The 22,963-nt window shown below is 37.5% G+C and overlaps 1 pseudogene; it reads right to left on the bottom strand.

The window, feature by feature from the left end:
* Nucleotides 1-10,891, bottom strand: part of LOC112171019 — a 42,495-nt pseudogene extending 31,604 nt beyond the window's left edge.
* Nucleotides 10,892-22,963: the final 12,072 nt, after the last annotated feature.

Here is a 22,963-nt window from a genome sequence, read left to right as displayed (position 1 = left end):
AGGTTGTGCACCCAAACACCCGGGGCTCCAAATTAGGCATAGAAGGGATGGTCAAAAGTGTATGAAGCTTCTGATGAGGATTCTGAAACTCAATCACCAGTGAAGGAGTACGGTTGATAAGATATGCTGCTGATTTTACTGCTTCTCCCCAATAGGACCTAGGTACATTCATGCCAAACAAGGAAGCACGAACAACTTCCATCAACTGCCTATTCTTCCGTTCTGCTAAACCATTTTGTTGAGGAGTATAAGAATTGGAGGTTTGATGACGAATTCCATGTGACCACCAAAACTCAATCATAGGGCCATTCACAAACTCTCCACCATTGTCAGACTGAAACACTCTGATGGATTGTTGATATTGAGTTGCCACCATTTTGTGAAATTCGGTAAACATTCCAAATACATCACTCTTATTCTTCAGCAATGACACCTATGTCATGCGAGTGCAATCATCAATAAACGTTACAAAATACCGAGCTCCAGAAAGCGAAGGAATTTTCGCAAGACCCTAGACATCGGAGTGAATCTTCATAAAAGGAACAGGACTTTTATTAAGACTTGGTGAATATGAAATTCAGTGACTCTTGGCCAGTTCATAGATGTCACAGTGGAAATCCAAATCACTAACAATCGAAAACAATTGAGGTTGTAGCTTCTTAAGATAACGAAAGGATAGATGACCTAAATGGCGATGCCATAACCATACAGCTTCCTTCGCATTCTCTACCCCGTTGATCTGATTAGCCTGTCCCAAATGATGCTTCTATTTCTTTCCAGTCTCTGTCAGATCTAGATAGTATAATTTCCCCCTTTTAACACCATAACCAAGAATCCGTCGAGTCAGAATGTCCTAAAACACACAGAAAGATGGATAAATGGTCACAATACATGCAAGAGCTAAAATAACTTGACCAACAGACAGGAGATTATAAGCTAGTGATGGAACAACTAAGACAGATTCAAGGGCTAAGGTATCAGATAAAGCAATAGAACCTTCTCCGGTGACCGGAGTTGGAGTACCATCAACAGTAGAGACAACGTCTTAAGGGGAACGTCTAAGGTTTTTCATAAGACTTGGGTCATTGGTCATATGGTTAGATGCACCTGTATCAATTATCCATGTACTATTAAAAGTAACCTTACACTTCATACCTGACTGCGCTACATTAGCGAAGGCATTGTCTAGGTAGACTTCCTCTTTAGTAGCAACAACGGCCTTGCCCAGATTCTTTCGCGGTTTCTTGGTGAAGTCCCACCAATAAGGGTAACCAATCACTTCATAGCACCGCTTCTTGCTATAACCTAATTCCCACAGATAACGCACCTTTTGTTTGCATATGGATTTGGTTTACCTAGAGGACGGTGTGGAGAAGGTCCGGAGAAGTCTGGAGGAGGACCCTGTTTGCGTTGAGCCATACCAGAAAATTCGGTAGTTACCGAATGCCCCATAGCCTGTTTCTCTGATTGCATCATTGAGGAATTCATGATTTTCGCAGGATTGGATTTTCAAGGGTTTCAAGATGGATATGAATGTTTTGGAAAAAGAAAAGTTTTTTTTTTTTGTTTCTTTTGTCCAAAAAAAAGGTAGGGTGATGGTGGTTTGAAATTTAGGATGGTTTGATTTCAATGGTGTTGGTACGCAGCGGTTTGTGGTGTTTTTCGGGATTCAGGATTTAGGATTCAAAGGATGCAGCGCGAGTTCAAAGGATTGAACCTGCTCTGATACCAAGTAGAAAAAAATACTTCAATTCAGGGTTAATTCGATGATTCTATTCATCCCACAATGAGGGTATATATACAAGTACAAATGAGTAGTCTAACTCTAATAGGAAACAATCTTTCCATAATTACAGGATATCTTAATTAAATAAAATCCTAATTACATACAGATTTACAGTGATTCTACAGATTTAGAAAATAAAGGTTATTTGAATGAGTACAAAAGCATCCATACTCGACATCTCAAAGGTCAAACATATATACCACGAATTAAGGTGAGAAAGCACAGTGAGTTGAACACTTGTGCTCATATAATTTCCTGAATCTTTACTATGATTTAACCGATTATATGTTATATTCATTATGATATGCAGTCAACCATACCATATCCTTGTGATAAAGTGCTGCAGCTGGTAACCCTAAAAAATTCCTCTACATGTCTGGGCAAAGACGCAGCACCAGACAACATTATACGAACTCGTCCTCCTAATGCTTGTTATATCTACCGCAAGTAACACAGTTTGTTAGAATGTAACGCATAAAATAGAGGCAATGCATTGTTCAAATGTAAAACCAGATATTTCAAGAATGAAAAGGTGAAGGATAGAATGACTGACCTTGTTAAACACAAGCTTGTCCAAGAGAAATGCCGCTTTTTCTTGTGGTAGACCCTTCTCCAGATTCGCCAACTTGCTGCCATACAAATATTAATTAGTTTATGGTAGGAATACTAATGCAAACAAAAAAAGAGGTCTTAGTGAGACATACTAGTTATATGCATACTGGAAAAGGGTCACCACCAGATGAAACTTTACTAGCAATACCTTCGGAAACAATATTTAAGCCAAATATTAACAACAAAGAAATTCAAGGACATACATGTATACAGTTCAAATTGATGAATCTGTTTTACCAGTGTATATACAGTCATAAACTCGAGGAACCCCACAAAACATAGTAGGCTTTAGCTCCTGAAGGTCATCCAGTAAAAGCCTGACATCCTGCATGCAAGTCCAACGGCAATCACATTGGCAGATGTTGAAGTTGGAAGTAAGGAAGAGAATACCAATCAAGTTTAATAAGGAAACTAAAGAAAAAGAACATAGCAAGAATGGCACATATACTTACGCCTCGCCAGAAGACTATTAAAGATCCCTTGTGATGCAATAGCTCTCGATTATTTGGTCCTATATATGGGCCACGGGAGAAACAAAAAATATGAATCTTCATCTGTACACTGTAATACAATTTATTTTATGTTAGTAGTCAATATTATTGCCATCAGGGAAATGTCAAATTGTTAATTGAGTTCAGTAACTAAACTTTATAAAAAATATAATCCTTAACCATCTATTGGTAATACTTCAACAGAGTTGCTTTGGAAAAATATGAACTATAAAATAAATTGGCAAATAAGCACCATTCAGAGCTTGACTTTACTCAAAATTGTATTAGTATCCTTAGTTTAATTAGATGGTTGAAAATCTATAATTTGATGGCCAACCACAAAGCTTTCAGCATAATTTGATCTAATATGGATCCAACTTCTGTCAAAATGAAATTTCCCCTAGTTGAGGGTTACGGTACAGCCCCCAACTTTTATCAATGATGTCTTGGCAATAGCAACACATCTTGAAGATGTTACAATAAACTATAACTGCTCGCTAAATTGGATTCTACAAGATTTAAGTTTTTGTCTGCAAAAATAGCATTTTTGTTGTAGAGAATTGGAAATTGATTGTATTGTATTCATCTCACCATGAGGTTTATATAGGGTTACATCATGTATACAAAAGGCAATACATAATTGCTATACTGATCAATCGCACATTACGAGTCTATCAATCGCATATTACGAGTCTGTCAATCGCACATTACAAGTATGTCAATCACATGCATCAAGCAATACCTATTGCATGAATATTCATTATCATTTACAACACTCCCCCTTGGATATTCCATGTCAATAGTGTTGCCTCTGCTATGCGCTTCTAAGTTGCCTCGTCAAAAACCTTGCCAAGTAAAAAAAACCATGTGGGAAAAAATAACCTTAGTCGAAGGAGAAAAAGAGCACAACGCGCGTGAATGTGGAGTCGTCGACATCCTTCAACACTCCCCCTTGTGCCGCTCAACCTCGGTGGTGATGCTTTGATCATTGCCTCACTAAAAACCTTGCAAGGTAACAAAAACCCTGTGAGACAAAAATAACCCTGGTCGAAGGGCAAAAAGAGCACAACACATCCTTCACTCTTCGAGATCGAACATGTAGACATCATGCCTCCCCTTGATGTCAAGGTCTCCCCCTGATTTCTACAATTATGGGAGTTCAGATAACTTTCTTAATCAGATGCTCTTCACATGTTTCTCAAATATGGATTTAGGTAACGACTTGGTAAACAAGTCCGCTACATTATCCTCTGAACGGATTTGATTCACTTCAATATTTAGAAGTGTTTGTTGTTGTTGATTGTAAAAGAACTTAGGCGATATATGCTTGGTGTTGTCACCCTTGATGAAACCTAACTTCATTTGCTCAATACAAGCTGCATTATCTTCATAAATGCATGTAGGTTCATCTGTGGTAGACTTCAAACCACAAGTTCCTCTAATGTGTCTAACTACAGACCTTAGCCATATGCATTCTCGCACGGCTTCGTGTAGAGCGATAATCTCTACATGATTTAAGGAAGTAGCAACAAGGGTTTGCTTTATAGACCTATAAGATATCGCAGTGCTTCCCATGGTAAAGACATAACCCATTTGGGAGCGACCTTTGTGAGGGTCAGAGAGATACCCTGCATCAGCAAAACCCATCAAGACGTCGTTGTCATTTTGATGGAAGGGAGGAGGAGCACGGAAGGTGGCGTTTTGCCTTGTGGAGTCCGATCCCACACTTCCGTTATTTCTTTTCTCTCTGTAAGGATAGAACAAGCCCATATCAATCGTACCTCTCAAGTATCGAAAGATTGTCTTTATGCCAATCCAGTGGCGGCATGTTGGCGCAGAACTGTGTCGAGCTAACAAGTTCACTGCGAATGAGATGTCTGGTCTTGTGCATTGAGCTAAGTACAATAATGCGCCTATTGCACTTAGATAGGGCACTTCAGTCTCTAATAAGTCTTCGTCCTCATCCCTTGGACGAAACGGATCTTTTTCAAGCTCAAAACTACGACCGATCATGGGAGTAGTCGCAGGCTTTGCTTTATCTTCATTAAAGCGCCTTAATAATTTTTGAGTATATGTTGACTGATGGATTATAATCCCATCATTACGGTGCTCAAGTTCTAGTCCGAGGCAAAACCGTGTTTTCCCAAGATCTTTCATCTCAAATTCGGATTTCAAGTATTTAGCAGTTTCCTTTAACTCATCTAGAGTTCCAATTAGGTTCATGTCATCGACATAAACTGCTACAATTGCAAATCCCGAACTTATCCTCTTTATAAACACGCATGGGCATATTTCATTGTTGACATATCCCTTCCCAATCAAGTAGTCACTTAGACGGTTATACCATATCCGTCCGGATTGTTTTAATCCATATAGCGAGAGTCTCAATCTTATTGAAAACGCGCTCCGTGGTTTAGAGCCACTTGACTTGGGTAATTGAAGTCCATCTGGAACCTTCATATATATATATATATATATATATCTCTCTCTCTCTCTCTAAATCTAGATCCCCATAGAGATATGCTGTAACCACATCCATAAGCTGCATGTCAAGTTTTTTGGAAACTACCAAACTGACAAGGTAGCGGAACGTTATAACTTCCATTACAGGAGAATATGTCTCCTCGTAGTCGATTCGAGGCCGTTGTGAGAAACCTTGCGCCACAAGGTGGGCATTGTATCTAACAACCTCATTTTTCTCATTACGCTTTCTAACAAAAACCCATTTATGGCCAACAGGCTTTATACTTGGGGGTGTCAGCGTTATAGGCCCAAATACCTGTCTCTTTGTTAGTGAATCCAATTCAACCTGGATCGCATTTTTCCATTTAGGCTAGTCTGTTCTTTGTTGACATTCTTCAACGGAGCGAGGTTTAATATCATCGTATTCTATAATTCCTTGAGCAATAGAATATGCAAACACATCATCAAGGATAATAGAATCTCGATTCAACGTCTCATGTACACTAGTGTAATTCATGGAGATCTCCCTATTCCCTGGAATTGGTTCTAACATTCGAGCTTCCCCCAATGATGTCTCTTGGACATAACCATAATCCGGAATATCTTCATGAGACGGGTTATTTATGTCGATGATTAATAGATCATTCTGTGCCAAACTCGCTTTCTTTCTTGGGCGAGAATCCATCGAACCTTTGGGCCTCCCACGTTTCCTTGCTGGGAGCCCGGCCTGAGCCACATTGCCATCACTATTAGTGGTGGCGGCGCCATGCCCAATACCCCTAGGGGTGGCACCATGTCCATGATTTTTAGGGACATCAACCTTTGCAGGCACGTTTGTAGCAGGTATATGTGATCTTGTCATTTTAGCGATATCAGAAAACGCATCAGGCATAGAGTCTGCTACGTTTTGAAGATTGAGAATTCTCCGCACTTTAATTTTGAACTGTGCGGTTCGGGGATCAAGATGAGACAAAGTGGGGACAGACCACGACAATTCCTGTCGTTCCTGTTCAACATTATTGTTCCTATCTCCCCCTAACGACGGGAAGACTGTCTCATCAAAGTGACAATCCACAAATCTAGCGGTAAATAGATCACCTGTCAAATGTTCTAGGTAGTGGATAATGGTTGGAGAGTCATATCCAACATAAATGTCTAATCATCTTTGAGGACCCATTTTGGTGCGCTATGGCGGCGCAATTGACACATAAACTATACACCCAAATATGGGTAAGTGTGAGACATCAGGCTCATATCCAGTAACCATCTGGGATGCAGAAAAGGGTTGAGTGGCAGTAGGCCTCAAACGAATGAGCACAGCTGCATGCAATATTGCATAGACCCAAGCAGAAACAGGGAGATTGGTGCGCATACCCAATGCTCTAGCGACCATTTGAAGTCTTTTAATGGCAGCTTCTACGAGACCATTTTGGGTGTGAACATGAGGAACAGGGTGTTAAACCTCAATCCCAATGGACATGCAATAGTCATCAAACGTTTTTGATGTAAACTCTCCAGCATTGTCAAGACGAATTGACTTAATGGGATGATCAGGGTGGTGAGCCCTTAATTTAATGATTTGTGCTAGAAGTTTAGCAAAGGCAACATTTCTTGTGGACAATAGCATGACATGTGACCATCTTGTCGATGCATCAACCAACACCATAAAATATCTAAATGGTCCGCAAGTTGGTTGAATAGGTCCACAAATATCACCTGCGATTCTTTGTAAGAATGGATATTTTCCTTAGTGTCCTTTGCATATGATGATCTCGATCCTAATTTTGCTAAAGTGTAGGCTTTGCAAAATGAAAGATGGGCTTTAGAAGTAATCATGGAAGTATCCGGTTGAGCCACGAAATCACAATTGACTTTAGAAGTAGAAAAAGGAACCAAGGAGGTATTGGTGGCGTCAATACCACTTTTGGGCCGCAGGGGGTAGGCGGCGCTATCCCTTCCTTGGACCGAATTTTGGTTCTGACTTCTTTTCGTTTTGAAAAATAGATGCCCGTGTGAAGTCTTTAATATACAAATCATCATATCACGACCTGGGTGTCCCAAACGGTCATGCCAAAGCCTATATGCAATGTCCGTAGTCATTAGAGGTGATGCAAAGGAACTCTTGTCCATTCTCACAATGTGTTTCCACATGAAAACCATTGGCTCTTATATCTTTAAAACTCAATAGGGTTCTTCCAACCCTAGGAGCATATAGAGCTTCGGTGACATTAATACTTGTGCCATTTGGCAACATAAATTGAGCTGGTCCTCGACCATGAATCAATTGTAATGGTCCAGCCATCGTAGTCACAGAAGATCGACTAGGCATCATCCATAGAAATAGTTGCCTATGTCGCAATATAGTATGTGTGGTGCCACTATCAACAAGGCATTCTAACTCTCCAGGAAACATACTGAAAAATAATAAAGTTCGGATTTAAAACATGTACATGACATTGAATAATAATACGATACTTTATTAATAAAGATAGCCAATGATTACGTCAAAGGTCCCAAAAAGTCTAATCCAAAATAAAATCAAACTAAGACACATTGTAGTCACTCTATCCGTTTGGTAACTCCAATCAAATATGACCAGGAAAGTAGAGAGATGTTGGTGGAGCGAGGCTCTCTTAAGTACTATTAATCTCAATGACTTTCCTAGACATCATATTTCATTGGGTGCACCACATAAGAAAGAGTTTAATACAATTGTCATTTATTGACTAAGGCATGTTGCCATTACAAAAATTCTTGGAAAATAAAAGGACTATTCTAATGAAAGTCTGCAGCATCCTTGTGCACTTCATCTTCAGCTTTGAAGTCCTCTATGGTGAGATTGACATCTCCACCATCTTCTTCTTCTGCAAGGTACACTTCTTGCTCCCTCAGGTCCCTGTATGCCCTGTATCCTGAAGCTAGTTGCTCACTTGCCTTGCATTGCTTGAACCAATGCTCACTTGATCCACATCGATGACACATGTCATTATGGTTGCCTCCCTTTAATTGAGGTGCACGTTGTGGGCGTTCCCTACGAGGGTTGGAGCCACCACCACGAGCCATGGCACCACCACCACGACCAGGGATACCACGACCACCTCTCCCACGTGTGGCATTGCCACCACGTGTATCCGCACCAAACTTGCGGTTTCCTTCCTTGTTAGGGCTGTTATATGGATCCATACGTCCCTCATATCCCTTATTTTTAGGGTTCCGCTCCTTGCGCCCTCTTTTGGGTGCATTATAATTCGCCTCATGAATGCTCTTAGTTCCAATGGGCCTTGAATTATAATTCCTCACGAGTATGTTATCATGTTTCTCAGCTACAGATATGAGATTTATAAACTAATGAAACCTCGTGATCCGTCTAACATTGACTTCAGTACGGTATTGCTTTGATACCACAATGGCTGAAGTGGGGAAGGTGGAGATAGTTTTCTCAATTAGCTCTTGCTCTGTGACAAGTTGTCCACAAAACCTCAACATGGACTGTAGGCGAAGAGCTTCTGAATTGTATTCAGCAACAGACTTGAAATCAGCAAAGCGCAGATTGTTCCATTGAACCTTCAAGTCAGGGATGAGGGAATCTTGGACATTGCCAAAGCGCTCTTCTAGCGCTACCCATAGCTCTCTTGCATCCTTGATCGACATATACTCCAATCTGAGTGCCTTGTCCATATGGCGTCGCATCAAGATAACTGCTTGAGCATGCTTTGTAGGTGTTCGCACGAACACCCGATCCGAGTTAGGTGCCTGGATTATGGGTGATATTCCCTTTGAAGTGAGGTGGTTCTCAACATCGGTTACCCAACTGTGGTAATCCGAGCATGTTGAGTCAAGCATGGGAAAGTCGAGTCTAGGTTCATTAGACATCCTGAAAATAAGAAGAGAAGATATATTAGTTTCGGAGCTAAACTTCCACGAAAACTAAAATAATAAGATTTCCGAGCTATGCTACCAAGAAAACAATTTCCAAGAATCTCTTTTGGATTAGACCAAACAATAATGTTTTAATATGGTCAAATTTGATGCTTACTGACGCTCTTAGTCCGAGTATTATGAACACTCTTAGTTCATACGAACATTCTTAGTTCGTTAAGCGTGAATCCCCACAATTCCGCTTTATTAAATAATCGAACCGATGTTCATATTTTTAAAATCCTGCAGAAAATAAAGGAATTTAAAAGACAAGAAAGCAGGAACATTAATCTTTAAAGCTTACTTGTTGAAATTCGGAGCAGATTCACTTCTGAACAGCTCCCACTTCAAATGGTGTACAGATCTCAAAATGACTCCAATAGGGATGAAATTGGGAGGTCAGATAGAAGAGGCAGAGACGAACAACTTTAATGAAGGAAGGATTTTAATCTGAGGTCCCGATCAAGACATTTCGGGGCGTGTAAACATACTGATATGCACAGGAACGAGCTTGTTGCTGTGCTGCAGGTGCAGCAGGTGTGCGACGATGCTGCAGGGGCAGTAGGAGGCACATGGGTGCTCAAGGGATGCAGGAGCAGTGCACGGTATGGCTAGCAAGGGCTAGGAGCTTGCGACAGTTTTTGGTGAAATAAATTTGGGGTGTTAGGGTTTTTTTTTCTGGCTAGGGCTTGGGTTAGAGTATCGTGCTGATAATGTGTTGTAGAGAATTGGAAATTGATTGTATTGTATTCATCACACCATGAGGTTTATATAGGGTTACATCATGTATACAAAAGGCAATACATAATAGCTATACTAATCAATCGCACATTACGAGTCTGTCAATCGCATATTACGAGTCTGTCAATCACACATTACAAGAATGTCAATCACACATTACAAGTATGTCAATCGCATACATCAAGTATGTCAATCGCATACATCAAGCAATACCTATTGCATGAATATTCATTATCATTTACAACAATTTTAAACAGGCACCGCATATATGTATGGAAACAGAATAAGGATTGCAATTTTCATTTAAGCATGAGGAAATAATTTCATATTGATAATGCTACAAAATTCAAAACAAAAATGAACTTGTATTGCCCTTTTCAGTGACAAAACTATTGAATCCCTATGACCAAAACATGTTCTCTGCAAGTTTATTTGCCTCTAACATATAAATGAGGTCCATTTATGCTTGAAAACTGTGCAATAGACCAAACATAGGTATAGGACCAGGTGAAAATTAATCACCAGATTGCACCCAAAACAACTCATGACAAGTTACAGGAGCTATTCTGCCTCATTGAAGTTCACTAGTTGCCACTGGAAAATGATACATGCACTTAAAATTCTAGGAAAGGAAACAAGCATACCAAGGGTGTCGTAAAGTGGAACATATGTAATGGCATGGCTATTACAGGCATGTAAAAAGAAAAACAAAAAACACACAAGCATAAGGCTAAAAAGTCGCAATCTTTCTAATAAGATTCAGTTGTTCAATACTTCAACTAGTCACAAAAATGGGCTCTCAACAGTCAACATGGCATTTCTTCATTCTAGTGTCTTCCAATATATGCAAATATATGAATAACAGTATTATTACCTCCATTGCAATAATCCATTGGTAGCAATTTAATCCATATATACCACAACAATCTCCCTGCAAACATTGAAACATATAAAAAAGCAATCTTTTCATAAGTTATCAAGGGGAAACCAACCGCAGCTTTCAGTAAGGTATGCACGATAATGTAGATATCTTCTTTTCATATATATCTGCTTTTGATGTGTTCTGGTAGCTGATTTAGAAAGTTAAGGTCATTTGAATGACCACAAAAGCATCTCATACTCGACATCTCGTAGGCCAAACACATCTATCATGAATTAAGGTGAGAAAGCACGTTGAGTTAAATACTTAACCTTGTTTAATTTCCTCAATCTTCACTTTGATTTAACTGATTCAAGTATATATTAGGGGAAGTCTAAGGTATGTTGATGTTTGTCATACATCAACTTTTTAATAAATATATATTAAAATAAATTAATTGGCGAAACCTGTTATTTAGGTCAACAAGTTAACCACTTATAATTTGACATGTGTACTTAAAAAAAATACCATAGTAAGTACTCATTTATTATTTTATACGTAAATCATTCAAAAACTTGTAATGAAGATCGTAAATGTAGTAATTACTTTGATTACAGCTATAATTATCACTAAATATGTTCAATGTGGTTGTTTGTTGTAAATTGTCTCATCGATGATATAATTTACAAAAGAAAGGACTCTAGTTACAAAAAGAACAATTAGATTACAAGAATAAGAACTTGAAAAGTTTTAGGTCTAATATGATTATTTACCATATAAACAAAGCATTTGTTGTAGCAATGGTAAATTGATCCTTTTTTTTTGTAAATAGAATCATATTTCAAGTAATTACCTTAGGTTCACAACAACACAAATCAATAAGCATAAAACAAATAAGCCTACAAGAAGTGGGCAAAAGAAAGAGATACCGTTTAAGCAGCCATAAATGCTTAACTGACACTATAACATACTAGGCAGTGAGTCCTAAACTATAGCAGAAATACAAGATTAACGGGTTCTAATCTTTATCGCAAACAATAGATATTGCCTAGACTATTATCTCCCCCTAAATATGATATAAACATTAGAACATGAGGTCATTAAGTTCTATGTTTGCCAAGGATGGAACCATGATGTCCACTAGCAGAAGCCATTGCCTCAAGCACGGAAAGGGCAAAAAAAATAAATAAATAAAAAAAAAAAAAAAATAAAGCTAAGGCCCCTGGTATCCATGAACTAAAATCCACCAAGATGTCTTATTCTTCAATCAAGTCAACAAGAACTGATCACCATTATCATCTAAATGATAATGGCGCAACCTACCAGCTAAACTTTAAAGTCTTATAATCGAAGGATTCCATCAAGCCTTTATCACTAATCAGCAATTGCTAATTTCATGGACTGTGCTCCAGACTATTTGATAATTTTGACTTGGGATAGATCATCTATTATGAATTTTTATGTACTTACAGGCTTGTTGCATAGAATATATAATCTTGGAGGGTGACAGCTTGTCTTTGCTATTCCCAAATATACTGAACGCAAAATCGAAGCAAACAAGGTTAATGAATCAAGATTAATTGAACATTGAAAATAGGAATTGAAGCATTGGGATGGACTCAGGTTTGATAAACTTGAGAATAGGAATCGCGATTGCATGGTGACGGTGGAAAATTGAACACCAAATTGAAGCAAACAAGGATTACTTGAGGATGGCAGGAAGCAAAGAAGGTTAATTGAAGAAAACTTACGAGTGGGATATGTTCCTCCTTCCTCTCGTATTCTCCTCTTCACTTTAGGATTTTTTCTTAGAACAAAACTAGACAAAAACTGAACGAATTTTATTACAAAACTGGACGAGTTTCTTCCTCTTTTCTTTGTCTTCTCCTTTTTAATTTAGGGTTTCTAAATTTTAGCGTGGATATGTGATTGAGAACTTTGAAAAAAAAATATAAAAAAATTATACAGGCTACCAAGTAAGCAGGTCACCACTATTGAATATTCTAGACTGTTAGATATATTCATATTTTAATTATATCCAACGACCTTAAATATTTGAAAGAGTTGATGTATGACATACATCGACGTATACTAATTATGATATCCAGTCAACTTAAGCAGAATCCTAACAATTTGCACCTCAAACATCAAGTATTCAAACAAATAGCTTATTACCTACTTTTGAAATGTGTAGAACAGTTTGGTAGGCAAGATAAAATCTCCAAAAAGAATACCACGTGATAATAGAAAACAAGAAAAGGAGAAGGAAATAACTTTTATAAAAACGGAAGTGACAACAGTAAGAACAGTAAAAATATTGCATGTATATCATGTTTAGTACAATTAATGAAATTAAATTATGAAGATTCTAGTACCACAGTATAAGACAACAGTGTCTTTAAGCATCTAACTAATTAAGATAATGTCAAAAAAGTTTATAAGATATTGTTCTCGTAAAAAAGCTAATGAAATTTCAGCACGGTTGAGGATAAACTCAATTGCATTTGAATGAGTGAATAGCAAGTTGTACAGAATGGATAGAGTCCAAGATTTTATGATAGTTCGGGACTAGTAATACATTATTACTCTACAAGTGAAAAGATATATAAAAAAAAGGGAGAATCTAAAATGTAATATGTATTCGCACTACTACAAAAAGGTCATCAGATGACGGTGAATTTCTGTTGTCTGATGACCAAGCTCACCGTGGTCTAAGTGAGTGTTGTGTGATTGAAAAATCAGACAATGGTGATTTCACCATTGTGTGATAAGAGTTTGCTCAACAGAATATATATTTCCGTTGTGTGAATTCTGCGCAGCATGCGCCTGACATGGCATGCGCGGGGATGCCTTGGCACATTCAAACAACAGAAAATGAAATTTTGCTGTTGTCTGAGATTCATAACACACAACGGATATAACTCATTCTTTGTTGTCTGAGATTCATAACACACAACAGATATAACTCATTCTTTGTTATCTGAAATCAATAACACACAACAGCTATAATTCTTTCTTTGTTGTCTGAGATAAGTAACACACAACCAAAGTGAAAGTGAAATTATCTCTGTTGTCTGTTGATCAGTCAGACAACAGAGATGATTTGATTTCTGTTGTGTGATATTAATCTCAAACAATAGAATTTGTTTTCTTTTGTTGTTGGTTATTGGTTCTCACAACAAATTCTTTATATCAACCATTGTGCGAGCATTATAAGGTTTGTTGTTTGAGCTTGGTTCTCACAACATTATTTTGAGCTGTTGTTTGTTCATTATGCAATTCATACTTGGAATCTCTTTCCAAAAATAATGCTCCATATTACCATATAAAACCACACTCTAATCCATATCATTCAAGTAGCATTTTTCAAACATTCAAGTTACTAGATAATATACCAAACAAGAAAGCATTCCTAGCTGCTACCTACACATTAATCAAAAGCATCCCTAGCTATTCCCAGCTGCTACCTAGATCTATGAATCAAACTTGGCAGCTCACATGCTGAAAGGAGGTAATCCATAGTACTTGCTTCTCGAGCTCTGAGATCCCACTCCAACTCATTTATGTGCACTATGCCAAAAAATGCTTCAGACCATACCACTCAGATGACAGAAGAGGTTTTTTCTGTTGTCTGATTTTTTTGAACGTCTTCAGACGACAGTTTTAACTATTTATGTTGTCTAAATAGTATCAAAATCAATACTAGATCAATTTTTTTTAAGTTTGTTGTAATTTAGAAAACTTAGACAACAGAATTCTGTTGTCTGAGTAAATGAAGAAATTATTTCTTCTTGTGTGGACAAAAACCTCTTTTTGGCTGAACTAAAACTTATTATCTTTTAATAGACCTAGACCCCCCCCCCCCCCCCCCCCGGTGCTTTCCCACACTTGGTGAAAAAAAAAATCAAAAAACTCATTTTCCATCTCCCAGACCCAAACCTAGCAGCACCTCTTCTTCGATGCTCTTCCACCCTCGTTGGTCTTCCATATCGGTCTACAAACCAACAACCAAAGCCGGGTCAAGTCAAGTTCTTCAAGGAAATAGAAATTGAAGCGTAGAGATGAAAGAAGACAGTACGAAGAGAGAGAAAGTAGATCTGGTTTCTCAATTCTCCATCTTCTACCTCCGAGCATCATCCGGTGACATCGCCACTACCAATGGACTCTTCGGCCTCCAATTAGTTGACCCAGGCTGCGTCATCCAACGATATCGAAAGTCAGCACCACATGCTTCCGACTGCGAGTCCGGATCTACACCCTCAGCCTCTATTCAAGATTTCGACTGACCCTGACCCTCAGCCTCTCTTCGACTCACTCCCTCTGTCCCTCAGTTTCAGTTGCCGCCGACCCACCGCAAAGTTCGACGGTTCGGCCTTATCTCTAAGCTAGCTCTAACCTCTCAGTTAGTCATCTCACTCCCTCAGCCTCTCAGTCTCAGTCTTCCTATTCGTAATCTCGAACCACTGAACCGCCGACCCACGGCTTTGCTTCGACCCACTGTAAGTAAACCTTCTCTCTATACTTCATTGTTGGGATGTTGGTCTCCGACCCATCGATCTCCAGTTAATAGATTTGATTATTTGAAATTTCATCTCACAACTCTCAATCTCCCTCAGTCCCTCATCTGAAATTTCATGAACCCAGTAAGTCAAGTAACCAATTATTTCAATTTTCAACCCAATCTCAGTAACTAACTCTCTGTTTTTGATTAAATAGTCTTAAATCTTACTCTTTGACAGTTGGAGTCTTGGGGAGAGCGGAGGCCGGAACTCAAGAAGACGAGCAGTCGGAGTAGACAGGAGGAAGGAGGTGAGAAACTGAGAACGTGCGGACTGTGAATCTGTGAGTCTTCATTTGAAAATTGAAACTGCTTTATGGGTTGTGGCTTCTTTGGTTAATTGATTATATATTTATATGCAGCTAAGCAGCTTGATCAGTTTTTTTTTTTAATTATAATTTATATGCTTGATTGCTTGGCTGCTTCGTTGAAAGACAGAGAGGGATGGAAATTGCTTTGTGGCCTTGTGGCTTGTTTGATTAATGAATAATGATTATATATTTATATGAGTCTGTGTCTCTGTGTATCAGTGTATGAAAGACACAAATGGTCAAATGGAATTGGTCAATTGGATTGGATAATTATGTTTGGTCATGGAAATGTTTGGTTAATTGGATTGGATAAAAATATATATATATATATATATTTCTGTTTGTAGTGCAATTCCATCAGGTTTTTCATTCCTTTTTCTGTAAATATTGTCTCCTAGAGTTCTCACACATATGATTTGTCAACAGAGGGAAACAACAAGATATTGTTAACCTTTGGGAGCAACCTATTCTGCTGTTATTTTCCTTGGAGTGGGAAATGCTTCTGCTGTGCAATCTGTGGTTGCGATTGAGAGAACAGTTTTCTACCGAGAAAGAGCAGCAGGAATGTATTCAGAGTTGCCTTATGCATTTGCTCAGGTAATCTATTCGAACATAGACTCACTTTTGTATTTGTTTTTGCCAAACACCAAATTATACATTCTGCTTTGTTATTTATTTATTAACTTTTTATGAACATTTTGTGATGAAGGTGGCCATTGAGACGATTTATGTTGCTATACAAACCATCATTTATTCCCTTCTTTTATTTACCATGATCGGCTACGAATTTAAAGTTGAGAAATTTTTGTATTTCTACTACTTTATATTCATGTGTTTTACATACTTCTCAATGTATGGAATGATGGTGGTTGCCCCAACTCCTAGCCATCAAATCGCTGCAATTGTCATGGGCTTCTTCATGAGTTTCTGGAATTTGTTCTCCGGTTTCCTCGTCCCCAGACCAGTATGTTATAATTTTTCACTTTTTTTGTTTGTTTGTTTTTTGTTTTTTTGTTTTTTTTAACGAAAGAAAATAGTAACTATTTTCATTGTCCTTACTCATACTTAAAATTAGCCTAACCCATTTTGCCATCCTGGTTCCGCCACTGTCTGTATACCGTATTTGATCAGCAAAAAAAAAAAATCAAATGCTCATGTTCTGTGGTTTATGCTCCATACCTTATTACGATTTTGTAAAACTGTATACTTGAGTCACTTGCTTATAGACTTACTCCACTGGTTTAGAGGGAGAGAAAAGAGTTTGTTTACTAGGATTCTTTTTGCGCAGAAATAGAGGACTTTGTAATATAACAAGAAGAGGATAAGGGCCTCTGAAGAGTTATTATTGTCTGTGGACATGGCAGCTCGGAGAGTCTCCTCCTTACTCTCTCGCTCTCTCTGCTAGGTCTGCTTCTAAGCTTCTCTCTCAAGGTGACACCACCTTTACCTTTGTATTCTTTACTTTTTGCAGTCTTTTGTTTAGCTCTCGTGGGTTTTTTCTCTTTCCTCTGTTTACCCTTCACAAATTTATGTAATGAAATTGTTTCTGATGTGATCTTCAGGGAGAAGTGTTAGTAGATTTAGCAATGCTGCAGTAAGTGAAGAGTTGATCACCCCACCTGTTCATATGAATTGGTTAGTTTGTTTCACTATACTTTTTATAGAGTGCTAGTTATCTTGGCTCCCTGTCTCACTTCTAAGGTTTTGGTTCAGCTTGGGAACAGAACAGATTGGCATCTAGCTGAATTAGGCTGAGATACATAATCGTTGCAAGGCTCTTTGGGCTGCTAGTAATGGATTTGCAGAAGAGATTAGGTTGGTGAGGATTTGGTCTTAACACTACATGTATTTTAACTTCGTGAATTTCATGTATTTGAATATTGGTGAATATGTATTAAATTGATATTGTTTTGTTTCCTTTTTCCTATAACTGAGTTGGCCTTTTTTGTTATATATTTCCTAAAAGTCATTCGTTGTTTCTTTCCATTTTGTGAATGTACAGATGGTTTCAACAATGAAGAAGTCGATCTTTGATGAACAAACTAACCAGGCCTTAAGGAAATTGCAAAAGAATGCTCAAAAGAAGAGAAGACATCATGATGTGGTTCGAGCTGAATGGGCAAATCATGTTATACAGTTCTAACTTTGGTTCTGTTTAAGGTAGATGAGTAGCACTTGGAACTGCTTTTGTGCATTTATATACAACTGATGGAAAGTGTTGATGAACTTAAATTATGCATGTAGTTGCTCTGTCTAGCTACTCTTTCTTTACCTTATAGGTTTTTGACTTGGTGCACTAGGTAAATGATCGAGATAAGATGGTTTTTTGGTTCTCTCGATCATAATGTCACTGTTGGCTAGGTTTAGAGTTGGAACTATGGATTGTATTTTGGATGATGTTGATGCAATTAATGAAACCTAGCCATCATTTTCAATGCTGGTTTTAGTCCAATTTTATGGTTTTGATGATTGTAAATGACTGATGTTGAAATGGTTGAAAGGCAATAGATATATGAAGGTTTATGTTATATCAAGAAAATACAGCACAATTTATGTTGTATCAAGAAAATAGAAACAACATAAACAAATGATCATCTGCTGTTTCTACCAAGTTCAAACAACAGAAAAGTAGAGTTCAAAGAGCTCTCAGACAACAGAAATAGGCGGTTGATATGTTGTTTCTACCAAGTTCAAACAACAGAAAAGTAGAGTTCAAAGAGCTCTCAGACAACAGAAGAAGGTGATTGATATGTTGTTTCTACCACGTTTAAACAACAGAAAAGTAGAGTTCAAATAGTTCTCAGACAACAGAAGTAGGTGTTGATATGTTGTTTCTACCACGTTCAAACAACAGAAAAGTAGAGTTCAAAGAGCTCTCAGACAACAGAAGTAGGTGGTCGATATGTTGTTTCTACCAACTTTAAACAACAGAATTATGTTGTTGCATACAAAATCAGTCAACATATAACTGTCATTGTTTTTCAAATCAGACGACAGAAGCATCAACTAAGCTTAATAATAGTTCAATCAAACGACAGAAACAACAAAAACTCCGTCATCTTACATTAACTACATCGACAGATATTTTTTGAATCCGTTGATGAAGTGAATTTCCAACAACATTAATATGTAGTTGTATGGTGTTTCAGACGACAGATAGACTCCAATTCTTCAATATTAGGTACTTCAGACGACAGTAATCTGTCGTCTGAGTGCATTATCAACGACGGAGAATATCTGTCGTCTGAATGGCTTAGAGACGGCAGCCACTTAGACAACAGATTTTTACTTCATCAGACGACAGATTATATCTGTCGTCTGAAGGCATTTTTGGCATAGTGGTGCTTCTTGAGCTTTGGATTATTACAGCAGAAGAGGCATCCTTGGTTATGGTTCTAATGTCTTCCTTCCCAGTCCTCACTCTCATATACCGGTATAGTCTTTGTGTCATATGAAAAAGGACTAGGAATAACCTTGCAAGTTGGACAACTCAAATGGGTTAGCAAATCAGTATGTGCTATAAAATAAAATAAAAAGAACAAATCAGAGAGAACACAAAGACAGAGGGTGAAAAGAGAAGAATCAAAGAGAACACAAAGAACCAATAAATAAATAGGGGTATACAAACTCTCTGTTTTGCCCCCTAGAAAGATGTGATCTTTGAAATCCTAACCTGAAGCAAGTAAGCAACTCCTTAATTAGGTGCGAATGAGAGATTTAGGGGTGGGTGGAGTCGTTAAATTCAGAGAGCAGCCCATATCGTTCGTTCCTCCACAATTCTTGCAAATGCACATATGGAATTAAAAAAACAAAAGCAGCCGTGATGTGAACTAATCAAGGAATCTAGTAGTTTCAATATAATCTCAGGAAAACTGCAGCAAGAAAATTTGATTCGGATAGGCAAGCAAGAAAACTCATCCCTGCTCAAATCATTCCCTAAGTAGCTATCACATAGTCAACAATACTGTGATACAAAAATTTTAAGATTTTACTTCTACATGAGTTTGATTAACTTGAATGATAGATAAGCCAAATGCAACAGGAAGCCACAATTTTCAAATAAACAACAATCGGGGCACCTGATATTTAATTCAAAAGCAGTATATAAACAATCAATGAAAAAACAAAAACAAAAACAAAAAATAGAAAGATAAATAAATCACAAGATAAGTGATTTATACAAAAACCTGTTTCATAATCTTTAACTCACATTTATCAGATTAAGGTGGACTTTAGGATTTTAAGCCCTAAATTGATATGTTTCATTACAAAGATACACAACCTGCAGCAAGCTAGAATGCCTTCTACGTTTATCAGAAACTCTAAACTGTATCAGAATTCTACAGTTTTGTGTTTTTGAATCCTAAAGTCCACCTTAATTTGATAAATATCAACGTGAACGATACATTTATCAGATTAATGTGGACTGAAAAATTAAGGTACATCCACCACAGTTTCCCGGAGGCTATAGCTGCAGCTTGTGTTTTTGGATCATATATTACACATTAATTCATATATAAAACAACTAACTTGAATCCTAGCTAACTTAGGAACAAATTGATGATCAACTACTTAATAAACTATGACATTGAGTAATTTGAACATTAAAGAGTTGCATATAAACAATATAACAAGCTAATACACTCACTTAGCTAGGGTCTGAGGCACTGCTTTAGCAGAATTAGAATCAAAATGATTTTTGATTCATAATTAAACAAAACCAAATACCAACAGCCATTATAAATAAGAAAAAGATTTGAAACAGCAGCTATAATATAAAGTACACTGACTAGTCTGTACATAAAGTACAATTAATAAGCACAGCATCCACATGAATGGTGAAAGTTATATCTTCAGTAATGTTAAAAGTGGGCAGTTATCATGCATATAAACTATTTTCTAATGTACTCTTCAAAAAATTGACAACTAATGGAATAAAATATCTCAAAATCCACAATCAACTAGATACAAACAAACTGAAATTAACCATACCGCCTCTTTGGAAATTACTGCTAGTTCGCCTGGCTTAACCCCCTATTTGGCAAACTCCCGAGCTGCATATCCCTATAGTATTTGGAAAACAAATAATTAATCATTCCACAGTGATCAAGGCTTTCACAACACTAACTATCCAAAGTGAAAACAACTTTCTGATACGTGATCGTATCATCAACTCTCATAATTAACCTAATTTTTGAACTAGAACAACTATAACAGCACACATTGACCTTAAGAACGATAAGTGCTAAAAATTTCATAGTTGAAATACATAGATCTATGTATAGGAAGATAACCATACTTATCTAATGCAGGACAACTTCCAAATGTGCAGCCAAGTGACAGTTCACAGAGCACATTATCTGATCATAGACTCTGATTCTCATACCTACACCTCCCTGCTTGACATCATAATGAGCCTGGTCAGTGTCATAAACTCATGGAACCATTTTTTTCTAGTATTTCATTTTGAAGAATTAATCACAACGGGTACTTGCAAAAGAGGCAATATCAAACTTAATGCATTAACCTCGCTTCTGGTATGGCAAATATAAACAGGTACAAATTGTTGACTACTATATATTCAACAGTGAGCAGTATGAATGTAGATATATGAACCTTCTTACCAATGGCAAGACAAAGCTTCATGGAACTGATAGTTAAGTAAAAAAGTAGTGTAAAATATGAGGACATGATCAATAAGGTTATGAAAACATGCCAACGAATTATATTAGGTGAAAGTCTAATTCCTAGAGTTTAATTCACGATAATCACTTACCAAATAGTTATGAACAAGCTTGCTAGCTGCCTAGAACCCATACATTCATAAGTTTTTCCTTCTTCAAAAGCCTTTCCTATATTATCCAGCCACCAATGTCTAACAGAACTTCTTTCAAGCCCTACCTACAAATGGAATAGTAAATGGTAAATAAATTGATGTACACACAGAGAATTAGAGACAATATCCATGTACATAATATAAATATCAAACGACGACCTTTTATTTGCCTACTATCTACAATATATCAATTTCCAGCACCCAAGTAATAAGAAAGCTAAAAGATACTTCTTTTCCCACCCAATTAAAGTGAAGGGTTATGTGAGGCATTCCATCGAACAGGTGGTGTGCGCTAGAAAAAAGAAGACCCAGTTCTAAAACAAGCAAAACATTATATGTATTTCAATTCTAGAAACTACAAATTTACAAATGATTCAAATCCCAATAATCAGGCCATATGAAAAGGATGTAATACCAGACTCATACCAGATATCACCCAAATTCAATGAAACTAGGCTGCAATACTGTAAAAGAAAATAAAAATTATAAGCATTTCTCAATTCACATTACCAGAAGCATTTCACAATTCAGCCTATTACCATATCTCAATAAACCAAATGAATGGGATCTCAATAAACCATATGCAGAATGATAAAGCATTTACCCAAGTAACAACATGCATGTTCTCCCTTATCCACTTGAAATCTATCGCTTTCCACTACGGTTTCATACCTACAATCCCCAAACAAAGAAAACAATAAAATAAAAATTTTAACTTAGCATAATCTAAAGAACTCTACTTTATTCAAAAACCCAACGAGTTTACGAAAAGAGAGAACCTTTCTTATTTGGGCTTGTTGCTTTTGGTGCTGTAGCGACAGTGGCTTATACGGCCGAGGCTGATAAGCCTTTGACGAAGAAGAGAGGAACTTGAGGTCTTGGTGTGTGGCTATGGTAGTAGAGGAAGGTTTTGGATAATGGTTTGAAAAAAGAGCGGAAAGAAGAAGACAAGTTGCGGTAAAGGAATTGCGTCGAGCATGAAGGTGTGTAAGGTTTGAACCCATCAGGGTCATCCTCATCGTCGTTAGATTCATCCTCGTGTGGCTCTTTGGTGGTTCTGAAATGACGATTTTCAGCAGCGGCGACACCGCATCCTCAACGCTAGAAGAATCGGGAATTGAGATAACAGCCTCAGCGCCGCCGTCATGCTCAAAAGGCTCGAAATTTGAACTTTCCATGTTGTCGCTCATCTCACTGCTACTCGATTACACGGAACCCTAAAGCATCAGTTCGAATCTGATTTTTTCAATTGAGGAAAAGTTTGGTATGGATTTTGAAAACCTGAGAGGAAAATGGAGGATACTGAGGGATTGAATTAGTGGTTTGGATTTAGGGATTTGGATTAGAAGTGAGGAGGGGACAGGATTTGCATTTTGGATAAGAAGGGG

This window comes from Rosa chinensis, chromosome 6 (genome assembly GCF_002994745.2).
Source record: "Rosa chinensis cultivar Old Blush chromosome 6, RchiOBHm-V2, whole genome shotgun sequence".
NCBI lineage: Eukaryota > Viridiplantae > Streptophyta > Magnoliopsida > Rosales > Rosaceae > Rosa > Rosa chinensis.
Note: the sequence above shows the minus strand (reverse complement) of the source record. Positions and strands in the feature narration are given on the sequence as shown.